Raw genomic sequence first — 17,599 nt, 5'->3', positions numbered from 1 at the left:
GAAAAGCTTGCAGCGTAAATACAATGTGTGCCTTCAGTGCAATCTTTTACTCTGTATTCCTTCAGAACAGTAGATCTACACAAATGAAATGGACATAAATCCATTACTTACCAGATAAATTTGCAATATTGTTCCCAGTACGTCCAGTAACAGTGATTCTTGTCATGAAAGAAAGTGTTTGCATCACTGAGCTGCAGAAGAAAGTACTATTCATGTATCTGTTTATTTCAAGTTTACATACAGAGTAGTCATGATGGGTAACATATTTTAAAATGTTTAACTGGCTTTTATCTTTCATATTTTCAGAGAATACATATAGACCAATTGAAGCATGAACGTGGATTGTATTTAAACATATACAAAGAAGTGACAGCTATTCATGGTTCAAGTATTAAGCAGATCATACTACCAGGTTTTCAAAGGATTTTAGACACAATTATCTCAAGCTAAAAAAACCCCACAAACTAATTTTGGCAACAGCCATGATAATAGGTCACCATGTTGTGTTCTGTTTGAAATATTTTTTTGTAAATGTCTGCACTGAAGATTTCTTTTTGTTTGCCTTTATGTAAATTTTTTACGTAGCTATTTTTATACACTGTAAGGCTTTGTTCTGGGAGTTGCTGTTAATCTGATGTATAGTGTAATGGTTTTATTTCAATTGTTTTTATGACACCCTTCGAGCAGGTACATGTCTAATTCTGGTTGTTATCAGTGAAGCCTCTGCTTTGTAGCAAGTACCTAGAGTGTAAGACTGTCTTAAAGGAAAATGTCAAACTCCTTTTTCATTCTTTGAAATCATGGTAAAGCAGAAGGGGGACAGCTGTGACAAGAATGAACTAAATTGTTAATGAAAAGGAACATTTAAAAAACCGTGCAAAGCTAAACAGGCTAGAAAGGGAATAAAGAGTTTCCCTGAAGAAGTCTGGGTATTGAGCAAGGAACACTATGAAAAATTCCTAGCCTACATACAGCTGGTGGCTAATAAATCCTTTTCTTCTAGAGCAAGACACGCATTTTATTGATGGTTATCAGTCGTCTTTCATGTTAGCATTAGGATAAGGAACTGGAATTCTGGATTAATTTTGATTCCTTTATGTTATTCGCTGCCTTAAAGTACTGTACCTTTTCTTCATTTCAGAGAGATACCAGTCAGAATTGGAAACTTTTTTTAAAACGTGGTCATATCAAAGCTGCATTTTTCCCACAAAAATAGAATATATATATATATTTTTTGTGTGTTTTTGTTAACTATGCTACAGATATTGAATGCACCTTGAGATAATTTTAGTGTTTTTAACTGGTACCTAATTTATCAAACAGTACATATAATTGTAACAATGAAATGTCTATGTATCTTTAGTTACATTCAAGTTTGTAACTTTATAAACATGTTTTTTGCTTGAGGGAATTTTTAGAATGGTACTTGATAAGAAAAGGTTTTAGGGTGAATGGCCAATAGAAAGTTGTACTTAAGGGAGATAAGTTTCATCTTATCTGGAAAGTTAGTTTCTGGAAGAAGGTAGCAGGCAATTTTGATAGAGAGGAACAGTAGAATAAGCAGAACATCAGGTTTCCATTTACAAATATCCAGGGAAAAAGTAAGTTTTTATAGACTGGTAGGCAAAAATAAATAAATAAATAAAAGATAAAGATGGACGTTAGGAAATGTATTTTGCCACTTTTGCATTATTTAGGGGGAAGAAAACACTGTTACTTGTAAATTTGTAAAATGTTAAATGTCTGGGCAGTAGTGACTGATGTCTTAATAAAAGCTTCCTGTAGTGCATTGGCATGGATTAAATACATAAGATGTCCTATAAACTCTATGCTGTATAAAATATTAGAGGGAAATCCTGTTATATGCCTCTAAACTTTAATTTGTTACTGTTTTACTTGGCAAAAAAAAATTATAATCTTGGTCAATATTTAAACCAAAGTAAAATGGGGGAAAAACCAAAGTAATTTGTTTTGCATGGCTAAGCCATTCTGTTATCTCTGTAAATATTGTGATTTTTTTTCTTTTTAGAATTTTGTTAAAAAAATTCTAAAATTTTTAAACACCTGTTTTTCCAAAATAAAACGTGAACACACAAAAAAGTTACTTTATATATAAATATATCTTTTTCTTTTGGTGCAAGAACACTGCCAAGCGATACACGTTTTTTAAAAGAAAAAACAAATTCAGTGGGCATGACTCTGAACGGGAAAAGTTGTACCAGAGTCCTGTGAAGGAGTGTGCATCTATCACCTCTCTTTGTTTATAACACTACAAATGGTTCTTAAATACAGAGAGGAATCTTCCAAAGATAGGGAAAACTCCAAAGGGAAAGCATAGGGAAGGGCTGAAAATTTTCATACCACTGTCAGGGGAATATAGGGCAAAGGAGAAGAAAAAAAAGTCCTTCAACTTTCACAGCTACAGAAAAAGGAATATAAACAACTCCTCGCCTTTGGGATTCTGCTTGATCTCCTATGCACTTTAAATCGTCAGTCCGAGGAGCTGGGTTTTTCACTGCTCCAAGTTCACTATAGGCAAGTCTCAAGAACCAAGAGTGCAAAAGAATTAATGTTTCTATCCATGCCTAAACAACAATAAAACTGAAGTATTGTCTTCACTGGCTTGTGTGAAATCTCAGTTTACAAGAACACGTGTGAGCCCAAGGGAAAGCGCTTACCCAGAGTAAGCTGCTGCTGCTGCTGCCGCCTCTGGTCCTGCGAACACAGCCCCGTAGAGTCTGGCTGGCAGGAAAAGTCATGGGATGCTCATTGTGGGTTTGTGGAGCTTCTCCTGGCCCACAGCACCTGGGGAGCACAAGCATTTGCTCAGAGGAAAGCACAAGCTGGCACACAAAGCCTTGCCAGAGTTCATCATGCAGGTCTCTGCTTGTGACCTGGACAAATAATTACCCCAGCAGTGAAGTTGGGGGGGGCCTGATCAAATCTGAGTGAGAACACCACAAGAGTTCAACCTCAGTTTACTACACACAGGAAGAAAAACCTCTGCTCACAAGTGGTTTAAAAGCATGATAAGGGGCAGCAGGGGACAGTCCATCCTCTTGCTTTACAGGCAGGAAATAATGTAATTAATGATGCCTGTTCATGGCTGCGCAGGAAACTGCCACTGAGCTTGGAACAAACCAGTGGGTTTGACTGCATGCTGCAAAGGCAGTATCCTGCAAAGATACCCCATGGGCTTCCCAAGCAACTCTGGGAGTCCTCTGAAGCAGTAAGATCAAAGCTATAGCTGTGCTGCAGTGGATATGTGCCACAGAAATGTGATAATGGTGCGGCCACAAGGTGAGGCCTTCTGGAAAGAAAGAAAAACACGTGCTTGGGGTCAAAACTATAAAAGGCAAAGCATCAGGGACATTTTGTACTTGTTCTGAGTACTGCAGACCAGCCTCTGCTTCAGGACTTTACTGCACCTACAGCTACTGTGCTGCTGGGGCCAGCAGCCAGTCAGAGCCTGAGCAGGGGACAATGCTGACCCGACTGCTGGCCAGGGAAACAAACCATCCACACCTCATTGTCTGGATATTTTCCAGGACTTGCCAGCATCAACCCAGATGGTTTAGGCAATATGTTACACCTCTTCCTGGACACAGAGTTTTCATCCTGTCATGTTTTGGAAAACATACACAAATAAGTTCTATATTGGTTACTATTTGAACATTATGAGATACCAGTGTGAGTTTTATCCACATTGGTGCCAGCCCACAAGGCCATACAAAGACTGAATAAATCTAAATTTGTTGTCTTGTTTTTTTTAATGATAAATTTTGTCAGGGAACATCCGATATTCACCTAATAGCCTCAGCTGCTGGCTGTTGCAGTGAAATCTGATTTACTTGTAGTACCACATGTAGCTGGATACCTTCCTGTTGACTTCATATTTAGACAGCCATATGTCTGTAATTATCTCAGCTAAGATTAACCAGTGACATATGAAATGAGATCATGACCTCCTGTGTCAACCACATCTGTGCAAATGTTTTCTGGGTTTCCTTTTGACGAGAATGCATCTGCATTCAGGTGTCTGTTTCCAAGAATTGCCCAATACTGCATTTTCAAGCAGGTTTCTCCTCCAGGCAGAAGGAGACAGAGGAACACAGGAGGTACATAACTTCCAGTTATGTGCTTCTAACCCCTGAAGGGCTCCCAAGCTCTCTGGAAAAGGATAACATCCTCAAGCTGGCATAATTCAGTGCTGAGGCTCACTTCAGCCCTCTCTCCCGGTGGTCTGCCAGGGAGGGAGGGCACTGCCCTTTTACAGTGGGAAGATAGGAAGGGAGGCAGGCAGGCTGCAAACAAACCAAGCAGCCAACCCCTCACATACACCCCTTCATGTGTAATGCAGCTCTCACATTCTGTAAAGATTTGCTGCATTTCAAGTTGTTAGAGAATCAGAAGCTAAGCCTATTACTTATTATCAAATTATGTGAAAGCCAATTTCTAAAATAAGACTAACTCCATCCCCCCAGCCACTCACAATTCTTAAAATGTCTTGTAATTCATACATTTTTCTCATTTACATTCTAAATAGAGACATTTATTCTGTTAGTAGCAGGGCATTCACTTTGATGTAGTAATGAATTTCAGCTTGAAAAGGTAGAGCCTGACAAATTATTAGGAAATTTTGTTTCTTAGTGAAGAAACAGTAATGTACCTCTGTCATCACTCACCCTCCCTTCTTTCCCCCCAGATGTTTTGCCTCTTCTCATGCTCCACTTGGTGTTACAGCCAAGGCTTCTGTTGTCCTCTTCCCTGTGCTAGTGCTCATTGCCACATCTCCTGTTCTGTATAGATTGATTCTCTGCTGCCCTCACCATCCGTTCTTCATTTGCAGGACACCCAGTAAATACCAGCAATTTAACATAACCGTAGACATGAAACAGACTGTGAAACAGGAAAAAAGGTAGAAATGTACCAAGCTTCCTGTGCTTGGGCTTCTATGTGTTCACATCCATAGTTCTGGAGTTCCCTGGAGTTTCCCTATTTTGGGAAAAATGGCCAAAAATCTAACCCACACTACAAAGGCTCAACTGTAATACCATAACATATATCCGTGCACACCGTGTTGCCTTTTTTCTCATCTGACCCTTTTCCTGCCACTCATAGCATTAGAAATAAATAAATATCATTGGGTCCTTGAACACCAGCACAAGTCTTATGTTTAAGAATGTGATCTTTTTTCATATATTCAGTCCACATAGTTGTGATGCAAGGATTTATTGCATGCTACCCAGCCCCGGACTTGAGAGAGCAGAGGGAAAAAAGTAACATCCTCTTGCTCTAACAAGCAACAAATTAAATAATATTTAAATATAGTGACTTACACACATTTAGTTTTTCTAGGAAAAAGGAACAAACCTACGTTCAATTTCACTCAGATATATTCTACAATAAAATAATAAAATAATTATAAACAGAATACATTTAAAAGGAAGAACATATAATTGAATCTAAATTCAGGAAATGAAATGAATTAAAGACTCAAATAAAACCCTCATATAGAAAAAATATTTTCACAAATTCAATTTTGTTGATGTTGATATAAAATAATTCTCTGGTTTTATTATTCCAAATAAAGAAGGAAAACACTCATTTCCATGAATTTAGGAAAGTAAACACACACAACAAACAATTGGCCAAAGTGAGTGCACTTACTAAACAGAAAGAAACAAGATATGGAAACCAGCTCAGACAGGCTTTCTGATAAAACTCAAGTTAGGAAGATTAGCAGTGTGTGGAATACTCAGGCTTTTGTCTGATGTCAAGTGTGTTACCTATGCTAAGTGCAATGTCTTTCTACCCCCACTCACTGTACTTGAAATAATCCACTGTGCACTGCAGTCCAGGTTTGCTGTTTCTCTTCTGCTCAGCAGTGCATCCCAGATTTTCCTAATCCAAACCACATCAGGAACAGCAGTGGAAAAGCAGAGTTTTTTCACTGAAATTTTTACACAGATTGAAGTCAGGGATAAGTATTAAAAGTTTGGCAACAAAAGTCATCAGTGGTCAGAAGCTCTTGAGAAAATTGTATTTGTGGACCAACTCCTCTCACTCTGCCTCTGACTGAAAAATCAATTGTTTTGTCCTTCATAAAGGGGTGTGGGAGAGAAGGGAAGAGTGAAACTGCCAGTAAATAGGAGCATAACTCACTATAAGTTGCCTTAAATGGCAGCTGAATACTTTTCCAAGCGCAAATCTTCAAAAAATAAAAAAGGTGGAAAAGAACCTGAGGTCGGAGGGTTGCTGTGGTCAGCAGCATCCTCCAAGGATGCAGCCCTTCGACATGAGCCCTGCTCCATCCTAGTGCTCTCTCTACTGCTCTCCCTGGAGCACTTATTCAAACATTTGCTCTCTCCTCATTATCTATATGTTTCTCTGCACTTTCCTGAGATAAAAGGTGCTAATAGCTATCACTGAGAAGGGAGCTGGGGCTCAAGGCAGTCAGAGCAATCCTTTACAAATCCTTAGTGGTCATCTTTAGCTCTAACAGAGGAAGCCACCAAATCTCTCCATGTAGCTCCAGAGAGGGAACAGCCTACAGTACTGGGCAGAGGTAAACTCAACAATTAACAAATCCATCTAATTCCAGTTACAGCAGGATGGAAACGCTGAAAGGAACTTCAGCCATTACAGAAGGCACACAGAGAGCTGGCATTAAGCAGCTTTCATTTGCTCATGGAGTTTTAAGGAAGGTCTAATGGCTGAACCAGCAGTAGCAGCCAGAGCAGGACTGGCTGAAGCCTTAACCCAGCTTCAACATAGCAGCAGGTACCAAGACAACTTTTTAAATATCTGCATTTCTTCAATCAGTACAATTCTGCTCAGAGATGAACTGAGAGGAAAGGAAAAAAACCCTTCTTGAGATCAGTGGAAATAATTAGGCTGGTCAGGATGAGCCTCTTCAGCTCTAAGAGATATGGAAACTAAACCCAAATAGCTCAGGTTCCTCAATATACATAATACTGCCTTTATTATAATAATTCCACTTTCAGTGCAAAAACATTTGCATAAATTTACATGAGGGAAAGCATTCAACTTCATTTCAAGGTATTATTAACTAATAAACCCTCTCAAATGGTATTTTAATGCACTCAGTTCTTTCATCCAACTAGATCTTGACACAAGACACAAGTATAATAAGTAATCCAACATAAAAATTCATAATTCATCATCCCCAATAAATCCACCTGAAATATGAGGCATGGCATTTTGTTGCTGGCTGGGCACAGGGCAGAGATATGGCCAAAGAAATAGTGATCATGGCTGTGGTAACCAGCAAAGTGAGAGGTTTTCTAAGTGGGAAAGCAGCCTCTGCTTCCACCATCCTGAAGAGAATTTTGGTGTGAAGTATCACAAATAGCACACTAATTATGCATTAGTGATGCTCATCTACATGAGGAAAACTCTAAATTCTGGTTAATGCAGAAACTTGCACATCAGGACAAGAGGCAGTGAGAGAGAAACTATCAGGCATCAAGGAACTGAGACAGAACAAATAATGAAACTATTACATTATTACAAGGGAGCTTTACAAATTAAAGCCAACATGCAGGCATTAAAGCTGACCCAAAATCGTTAGAAAATAGTCAAAGGAAATTAAATCAGGAATGAGAATTTTCTCAAAAAGAAACTAAAAAATATTTCACAGGAAGAAAAAATAAAAGGCTACTCAGAAAAAAAACCAACCATACCATCCTGTCTGCAATGGCAGCTATTAAATACCCAGACAGACTTGAAAAACTGACTAAAAAGTTCCAAAAAAAAAATTTGCCAGTCCCCCTGTTCCAAAACAGGAACCATAAGCCGAAACTAACTGAACCAAAAATATTTACAGGGACATTTGAGAGACTGGGACAATTTTGACCATGTAGGAACTAATGACCAAAAAATGGGAATAAAAAAATTTTACATTAAATACATCACCTTGAAGATTGCAGATTACTATGGAAGACAGTCTAAGTGGAAGAGTAACCAGACTGGTGTTGAACATATGTTTACAACACCTTCTTACCACTTTGGGTTCCACAGAGACACAGCCATGCAAGGTCCAGTTTCAGAAGAATCATATGCTGGGTTGTTGCCTCAGGGTCTGACTCTTCTCCTTTATATTGCAGGCTTGAGATCTAACTGATAGGACCTGTAATTCTTATTGATTAATCAACATATTACTAATAAATAATAAAACTGTTTAGTTAACTAATAGACTACTGTTTCCAATTCACTTTATTTGGCTTGCTATTACACACAGCTACAGAGCTACCATTTATCAATGCTAAATCCTATTAATTACACATAACTACTACTGAAATACAAGTCACCCTTCTCTCCCCACAGCTTTTAACATTAAGGTGCAAGTTATCCCTCTTGGCTCTGCCCCCGTACACCAGTCCTTTCCAAAGCAGACCTGGCTGGCAGGCAAGCAAGTTGTCCCAAGGGTTCCCTCTGGCATCCTGGTGTCCTTAGGCCAGTGGGACAGCTACACTAACATCTGTAAAAGCTCATGCTCTTACTGCTGGAAAATCTGCCCTCCTTTATTTTTTACCTGATTTTTATCTTACTTTCCATTTCTCCACTTCTGAACCCTTTTTGTTCCCCTTGTACCTCCTTTCCTCGAGCCAGTCCCCTCCCAAATTAATATGTTTCTGATTAGTGCTTCTCCACCAGTCCCAGTTCTGCTACATCTGTACCCAAATTCAGTGTTCAGTAACAGTAATGAAGCAATCTCACTTTACTGATATTAACTGAGGGGGGCCTGGCAAGACAAACTCCCCTAGAGCTGCCTGGTTATTTTTAGCTTACCTGCCTTCTAAGACAAATCACTCCATATGGGAGCCTTGATACCACTACCTGGATCCAGTTAAGTACAAGCACTTGCTTGTCATCTGCAGGAGGAGTGTGCATGTGACAGCAGCTTGTCACTCTGTTTCTGTTCACACCATCACCATCCTGCTCTCTCTTGGCTGATGGATTGCAGTGCATTGCCCTTGATGTGTCCTTCAGACAATCAACAGCTTTCCTGCAGACTTTAGAATCCAAGACCTGGCATTCCAGCAGGACATCTGCTTCCCCCCCATAGGTTAACTAAAAGTGATCTGAGGGAGGAAAAAATCCATAGAGGTTATGCTTAAATGAATAATCTGTGAAGTAGACAGAGGTAGCCTGGCTGTAGTGTAGAACAGAAGATGTGTTTATTTAAACCCACAATTCTGAAGTTCAAAGATGTAGAAGAAACATTGCTTTGTTCCCATCCCCTTGCCCCCCCAATAAAGTTGAAGAGCAATGTTAGTGATGGTGGTAATGATGGCAGCAGAGCAAAGCACTGCTTAGAGACAGCATCCAAAAAGCGTCCCCAGTGCCTGAAGTAACATGCAGAAGCAAAGCTTGCTGCTCTGAGCTGAGAGCAATGTGCTCCCTCTCACACTGCTGGTGCCTGAGCTAGAGAGGATAAGCATTCTCCAAGGGACCAATTGTCCTGCTCCTACATATCTGGGGCAGGGGAACGTCTTAGGCACAAAGTAAAACTCCACACTGAACTTTAATGGGGGTCTGACTGTAGACAGTTACCTTCATTAGCCACAAAGATCAAGCAATCCCCACAGATACCCTCAGATACCCTTTTGATCCCTAATCATTCTTGACAGCAGGTGGAATTTTGTGTGTTGAATTAGGAGTCTGTCTTCCCTCACGTCAGAGATCATTTCCTCCCAGTACAGCCTTGGTGCCTGGAGAACACGGCAGCGTTAATAGGTTTCATTTCCCCCTACTGATGCTGAACAGCCTATGATTAATCACACTGTCACTGGATCCCATCCTGATGAGAAAAGTAGGCTAAGCATTATTTATATTCTAAACGTTAGGCATTTACAATATGGTTTTAACAGTTGGTACCCTGATTTTCTGTGACGCCGGTTTGTACGACAAAACAGCAATGGTTTAGTATGCGGAGATCTGCTGGCCAGTTCTTACAGCCAGCTGAAAGTACCCAGGCTCAATAAAAAAATCACAATAAAAAATTTACAGGAATTATTTTCTCCTTTTCTTCTAAAATCTGTTCTCAGTAAGAACCCAAATGCCATTACCATTCCAGGTCACATCACGTAGGCAGTTTCTTCTTGCACACAATGAGCCCACTCACAAGGTGTGGGTGACATTTTCTCAGTGCTTTCCAGTAAAAGGGGTCGGCTCTCAAAATTGTTCAGAACTTTTTCAGCGTTGACTAGGCTGTTCTACAAATAAAGCCTTGTACAACAGTGAGCTCAGGGCCCTTCAGACCAGTCACCTCAGGCAAATGACAGCCACCTACTGGAATTTACATGCAAGTTTCACCTCATTCATTAAAGATGGAGATTTTCCTAGTCCCTTGTTATCGTTGTTTATCGTAACTAAATGATTTGGTAAAATCTTCTGCCTGGCTGTTTACAAAGTGCCAGTGCACATCCTATGATACTCAGCAACTACTCAAAGACCTGTATCCTGGTCAGAACCTCACAAGGAAGTCAGACACTGTAATTCTATTAACAGCTCCTTATTGAAAGCAGAACATCAGACTCAAGCTAATCTGTTCTGTTGACACAACAAGCTTCAAACTCCTGGCTTACTCTTTTTTAATCAGAAGCCTAATCAAATTTTACTTGTTAACATGACCTGATTATTAACTGGCCCAGAAAGGAAACATTTTTCTCCCCTAGTTATTCAAGCCTCCTGGGCTCACTGCCTAAATCCAGACGCTGGCAAGTGGTGGTACAGACCTGCCATCTTGTTTTGCTGGAGTGGGATTTTGTCACCTCTGAAATAAAGGGTAAAACCAGCCATGAATGAGGGAAAAGCCCAGCAAACGTCGTGCTTGTGGAAAGGCAAGGGCACTTCCATAGGTGGCACTCAGGGCTACACTGAGCATCTCCCACATCAGTCCCAGCGTCTGATGGAGCTCCAGGCTTCCCTCACACGTGCCTGTCAGAAAGAGGCATTGCGGCATCACAGCCTGCTCCTCCAGCCACCCTCTGCTGTGAGACAAGTCTGTTGCTGCTTCCCCTGCATCTGGCAGCTATTCCCGAGTGCCAGATGTGCTTCCCCCTGCTCCACTGCCTCTCCCTGCACCGAGGGGCGGATGGAGCTGCGGTGCGCTGCGGGGCAGGCAGCCCGGGGCTGTGCACAGCAGCACGGGGACATCCTGCCCTTCGGCACTGCGCTGCCTCCCACGAGATGGCCGGCGGCAGGGACAAGGAGGAAACCTTGTACAGAGAGGCTCTGATGGGAAGATGGGAGGGAACACCTCATCAGAGACATCAGGGAAGCAAGGGGTGCAGATGACAAAGAGCAAAGGATGGGGAAATGCACTTCAGAAAATAAACGAGAGATCTTGTCTCCAAAGCAGGAAACAAGAGGGAAGAGATCTTAGAAAGCAAAGAGCAGACTAAACATGCAGATTCTGACCAGAAACAAAATAGAGGCTGGTGGAAGAGAAAACAGCATAGGACAGGACAAGCAGCTGAGCAAACAGCGGCAAACCATCAGCAATGCTGTGAAACACGACTGAGAAATGATATGCTGCTCTGCAAAGGTCAGACAAGGAATCATGGCTCAGGAGGAGAGAAAAGGACAGTTCTGGGAGAGATGACAGGAGATTAACATCCCAACACTTTGTCTTGTTTTGTACAACCACTAAATAAATAAATATTCTGCACTGAAAATATACACTGCATTTGTGTATGCAAGCATTATATATTATATCACAAACACTGTAAGGTGAAACATTACAATAAAAAGAAAATGGAGAGGGAAGCATGAAACAGAGAAAAAAAAATTGCCCAGTGAATTCTACTTTGTGCTTCAATTTCCACTGGCAATCACTCAGAATGGATGGAAGGACTTTCTGGCTCTCCTGTTGGGACAATGCTACTACTTGGAGACTGGGGAAGGAGGGGAAGGGCTTCCAACATTTCTGAAAAACATGCACCTCTTCAGAGCACAATCCCTCAAAAAGGGAGCAGTGCCTAGAGGGAGATAAACTGTAACATGCTCCCTCCACCATGTAGCAGCAAAGGTAAGCTCTCCATACAAATTACTCGATTTTTTTTTTTTTTTTTTTTTTTTTTTTTTTTTTTTTTTGCAAGGAGAATGAGTAACCACATGAGATATCCATGTGTTGATAGATGAATGTCACTACACATTCCTGGATAGCTCAGGAAACAAAGTATTAAAAAAGATTCTAATTACTGCAAATCTTAGTGGATTTAAAGCATTTGGGGGTCATCCATCAAAATTAAAGCATACTGTGATTAGAGAACCATATTAGGATGGGATACATTTTGCATTACAAGGGAGCTTTACAAATTAAAGCCAACATGCAGGGAAAAATATGATTCCTTTGAGCTTTTACTAAAATTTAGATAACTCGTAATTAATATGCATACAGGATGACTTGTAACTTAGTGGGTCATGTGTCTTTTTAAAACTTGGTAATTTTAATGCCATTTTTATTAATATGATTAATGCAAGCCTGTTTGTCTGATGAGAAGGAACAGAAGCAAATCAAAGTTATCTGTCTGCTTCATTTAAACTCAGATTGGTAGGAATATACACTGCTCTCTGGCCTGAGATCAAATTGAGGGAGGAAAAGCAAAAGCAGCCTTACAGAAATTGAACCATTATTTACTGGACAGGATTGGAAGCTGTCATCCATTGAACAAGGCTTGGTCAACCAAACTTTGGGATATAATTGTACCTTCTACAAGATGCCAAGATAATGGATAAGGATTTCAAAGGAGTTTTATTAAAAGACAGTATTTTGCAGGATGTAAAAGGATTTTAGATCGACAAACATCCTACAAAAGTGAGCTAGGAAATCAGAGGGACAGTTTAATCCATGCTGCCTTGATTTAGGCTCACTAGAGTCACAAAATAGCTGCTGAAACACAGGTTGCCGTTTACGATGAATCAAACTTTCTCCTGTAATTTGACACCCTTTTATAAATGAGCCTGTGACTCTGCAGCTCAGGCTCAAGAGAAGAGGAGAAAGGAGAGGCTGGCAACTCTGGGAGCCAAGCCTGCAGTGTCTCAGATTGAAGTCTTGTATAGCGTCTTTTCCACCCCTCCAGAATGCTGCTGTTGAACAGCACTGGAACACGGGCGAAGCGAGTATGAGCCACGAGCCTAGGGATGACATTCACCCTGCAGCACTGCTCCTCAGTGGCTCCGGCTCCCGTGGCTGTGCTCTCCCTGTCCCCACAGCTGCTCTTCCCTCCCCTCTGCTGCAGCCACGGCAGAGGCATGGAGTGCCTTGTGCATGCGAGCAGCCCTGCAGAAAGTCCATTTTTCCCTGTGTGTGCTACACAAGATTGCATGCAGAGTCAGCCTTGCTTTGCAGCAAGAGTCTTGTTTCAGGCTTTACTACCCTGACATCACATCTTCCTCACAGCAGGAGGACGCGTCTGTCCTTCGTGTTCCCCTGTGCACAGGCACAGAGGGACGGACTGAACGTGCAGGGGACACGGCGTTTCAGAAAAGCCCTGGGCAAGGCTGTGTATACACACAGAGCTGTGCAGATCTGATAAGCTCAGCTTATCAGCAAGCTCCTTCAGCAGAGGACACAGTTAAGCCCCCTGTTTTACAGGGCACAGGCTTTGGTCAGACAGCTCTGAAGTGCAGGGGAGAAATCATTATCCATATGCTGAACTAATACTAAACTCTAATGATAAAGTCTTCACAGAGAGAAAGCTGAAAAACTGGAATGAAACCAGTGCTGAAGCAAGAGCCCACATGTTTGCAGGCAAGCATTATAGACACTTATCAGTACTGAGTCAGCAACTAAGGCAGGCAGTAGAAGTTTGGAAGGAGCATGCTGCTGGATAGGCTAAGTGCACTACACAGTCCACACTCCATCACCAAAACCATTTTCAGAAGAGCTGTGCATCCCTTGTCAAGCAGTTTCTGGACTCTTCTCCTTGTTTCTTCTTTTACTAACAAACCCAACCATAAGTGGGAAGATTCTTTCTAATCTCCCCCTTGCTCTGCCTCATACCTCTTTATCTTTTGTTTGATCTCCATCCTGGAAAACTCCCTTCAGCTAGTTTTGCACCTGATAGAAAGTGAAGCAAAACCCCCAAAATCTTCAGCCTTCCTGAAAAAGTCTTTTTTTCCCTGGCTTTAAATTCCTTCATAGTATCTCAGTTGCTATCAATCTATCCCAATGGCATCCTGTATTTACCATAATTTTATCCTCTGTCCTCACTGCTTCTGCAATTCTACCTCCTTTCCATCTTCAACTTTACTTTATTTGGTCATTGGTCTCCCATTTGGTTTTGATCTCATGGTCATGGATTGGCAGCGATGTGACTTCCAGTCTTGCTTAAGCATGTGATTGGCACAGGTAATAAGACAAAAGCAGGAGGAAAGTATCCAAGTTTTTGTTTGACCCACACACCCTCAAAAAAGATGCCAGCAAATGAATGTGCAGATAACATGAACAGTGTGTTGTCAGGACTGACAGTGCCCAGGGTGCACTCAGCACTTTCTGCAACACAGAAACCACAGCAGCTGCAGAGCTGATCTGCAACCAAAGCACAATTACAGTAAATTCTTTGTTTCCAGGGCAGAGTCAAGATACCAACCCCCTGCAGCCAAAAAACACACAAGAATTAAAAAAAAATATACTGCAGATATCCCGTGAAAGAGGTGGCACATCATTAAACAATCTTTTCAAACAGCCTTGACCAGCTTGAATACTCCCCTGTTGTGTAACAACCAAGCTGTTAAAAGGCACAAACTGGATCATTTCAAAGCACACAAACACAGCCCATTTCATTCTAAAACTTAAGATTTGCTAAAAAGTGGATTAAAAAACGTAGAAAAGAAAAAAAAATATAGAAAACCCATCGTTTTCCCGGTCTATAAAATTAGTCCCTTCTTTTTCACATCATTTCTCTGCACTGCTGCAATCTGCATGCTCTTAGACTTTTGAGCTAGTTATCATATGCCCAGTTCAGTGGGCTCCTGTTTGAAAGGGAAACTATATGTTGTTAACAGACATCGTGGGGAAAAGTAGATGAGTTTCTACCATTTGCATCTTCTGACTCACCTCAGGAAGACAGTTGGTACCACAGCTTTCCTGGCTAGCACACTTCATACAACCCACAGAACATGCAATTATCTGCATTTTCATTAAAGAAAAAAAGTAACAGGGAAGGAGGGCACATCAGGCTGACAGCAGCAGTCACATCAGCCCTGCCTCAAACAGCAGCCTTCATCTGGAGTCACCACAGAGCAGCATTGGCCCGATCCACCGCAGTTGTAAAGCCCAAGCCCTCAGCAGCTGTACCACTGCTCACACCACAGAGCGCTACGTGCCTTCTCCCCCAAGAGTTTAACTCAAGAGATCCCACATGTTCACAGCCTGGAGCATTTTGCCTACAGATCAGGAGTTACCATTCAGCATCAGAGAACACCACAAAGTAGCAGAACTATGGAGACATACAGACAAGTACGATTCCAGCCAAAAAAACCAACAAACCACTGACACAGTTAAAAACTTAATGGTCTCAACACAGCATCAATGCTTTGTGCAGGCAAGGCATGACTGCACTTAAAGCCACTTACAGAGCTGGCCAGGTACTTCAGGCTGGCACAAATAGCCAGGGAACAGCTAATGAACAGCTGCTAATGAGGGATTTGCTCACTGTGGAAGACAGAAGGGGCAAGAAAGAAGCAGAGTGTTACTGTCACTGAATGTCCCTGGGCAACAAAAATTGTAAAGGAGGAGAGAGTTCACAGAGTGACACAATCTTCAAGAGACAGGCACAAGCTCTCAGCAGCTGTGGTACTTCAGGCTGCAATAGCCAGCAAGGGTGGGAAGACAAGATTTCAAAATTTCTGAGGAAAATCTTAGTAACAGAGAAATCGTATCATAGTAAGCAAATAGAAGAGATGAGAGAGGCTAATAAGATGAACCAAGAGAAAAATATAAAGCCTGAGACTGAAGAAGTTGAGGTGAGACAACCAGTCAAACACTATAAGAGAGCTGTAAAAGCATAATTCAAAAACGTGCATCTGCTTTTACTGAAAATGGGACTGGGAGAGAAAATGAATGTTCTAATTAGGTTTATAAAGGTATGAAGACTTCCCCCACTGCCATATTTCAGGTGTTTGGAAATTAAATCTAATTGGATTTTAAAAATATCTACAAAGATATCTCAACACTATACATAATTTTGCTTGGTAAAGTTCCTATGCTACCTTTCACAGTTGCTAATACAGAAGAAATGATACCTGTCAAGATAGTTGTTTGCTTGTACTCCCCTACATGGCTATTTCCTCATATTTTCCATTGTCTTATTCCTATATTTCAATAGGATATATATATGTTTCTGCCTCACATTAGGGACAAAATTATTGGTAGAGGACATGTTTTTCTATTCTGTGTTTTCTACTTTTCCAGCATCTAGTTCACTGGAGTCTCACCACTCTACCAAGGTTTTTGTCCAGGATCAGATAAATAGCAAGAATGACAGCAATATATCTTTAATTTCCATGCTTACTCTTATCTCACAAATATGAGAAAAATGATCAAGCCAGAAGCACTGCATTTAAGTGTCAACATCTTAACAGTTTCTTCTTCATGGAGCTCCATGTGTTCTGAGGTGGACAGAAAGAAAAAAACTCTCAGCAATTAAACTCCTGACTTTAAGGCAGTAGAAATTTGGTTGAGGAAAGGTCAGAGTGGAATAGGAAACAAAGTTTCTTTTATTATATTAGGAAAAAGATTAATTGAAACAAGATACATAGATTAATTAGAGCATAAATCTCTTCTAATGGCTTTAGCCCAGATCATCATCTTTTAATTGCCCTTCAATTCAAATCATGAAGTTTTTTGGCATATATACCTTATTTCTATCGATTCCATTTTTAAATCAATAGAAGTGAGTCACACAGAAGTCAGCCTTTACTGACTTAAGTATTTTGATAGAAGCCTATGAAACAGAAATGCACAGCAAGAGCTGTAGTCCAAACTGCTTGAACAATGTCCCTTAACCATAATACAGACTTCTTTTTACATGAAACTTTCCTCCCTTATATGGCCTTAACCACAGAAGCATAGAATAGCTGTAAGTTGAAAGGGACCTTTAAAGGCCATCTAATCCAACGCTCCTGCAATGAGCAGGGACACCTTCCACTAGAGCAGGCTGTTCAGAGCCCCATCCAACCTAGCCCTGAATGTTCCCAGGGATGGGGCATTCACCACCTCTCACAGCAACCCTTTCCAGCCTCTCAACGCCTTCACTGTAAAAAACCTCTTCCCTCAATCTAATCCAAATCAATCAGTCTTCAGTTCCAAGTGTTACACCCTGCTAAAAGTTTGTCCTCACGTAGGCAACACTGCTACCTGCATCACACACAGAAAGTCTGGATAAATAGAAGAGAACCTACTTAAGAAAAAGAGAAAGAACAGTTAAGGGAGAAAGGAAACAAACTGCAGACACTGACATGATGAGAAGCTCTGTCCCTTGGCCCACGTGAATTTTGTTTTCCCAGCACACAGAGGCAAATTCCATTACTCTCACCTACTCTCTGAACTTCTCATGACATCTCC

General features: G+C 41.0%; 1 protein-coding gene across 3 annotated transcripts in view; it reads left to right on the top strand.

The window, feature by feature from the left end:
* ALCAM (activated leukocyte cell adhesion molecule) overlaps nucleotides 1-2,618 on the top strand; it is a 118,310-nt gene extending 115,692 nt beyond the window's left edge. For all 3 annotated transcript variants that reach the window (XM_048293785.1, XM_048293787.1, XM_048293786.1), the window contains one exon: nucleotides 307-2,618. The gene's annotated coding sequence lies outside the window, so the exon portion shown is untranslated. The remainder of the gene's footprint in view (nucleotides 1-306) is intronic.
* The last annotated feature ends 14,981 nt before the right edge of the window (nucleotides 2,619-17,599 follow it).

This window comes from Corvus hawaiiensis, chromosome 2 (genome assembly GCF_020740725.1).
Source record: "Corvus hawaiiensis isolate bCorHaw1 chromosome 2, bCorHaw1.pri.cur, whole genome shotgun sequence".
In the NCBI taxonomy this organism is placed as follows: Eukaryota; Metazoa; Chordata; class Aves; order Passeriformes; family Corvidae; genus Corvus; species Corvus hawaiiensis.
This window is presented reverse-complemented; position numbering and strand designations above follow the sequence as displayed.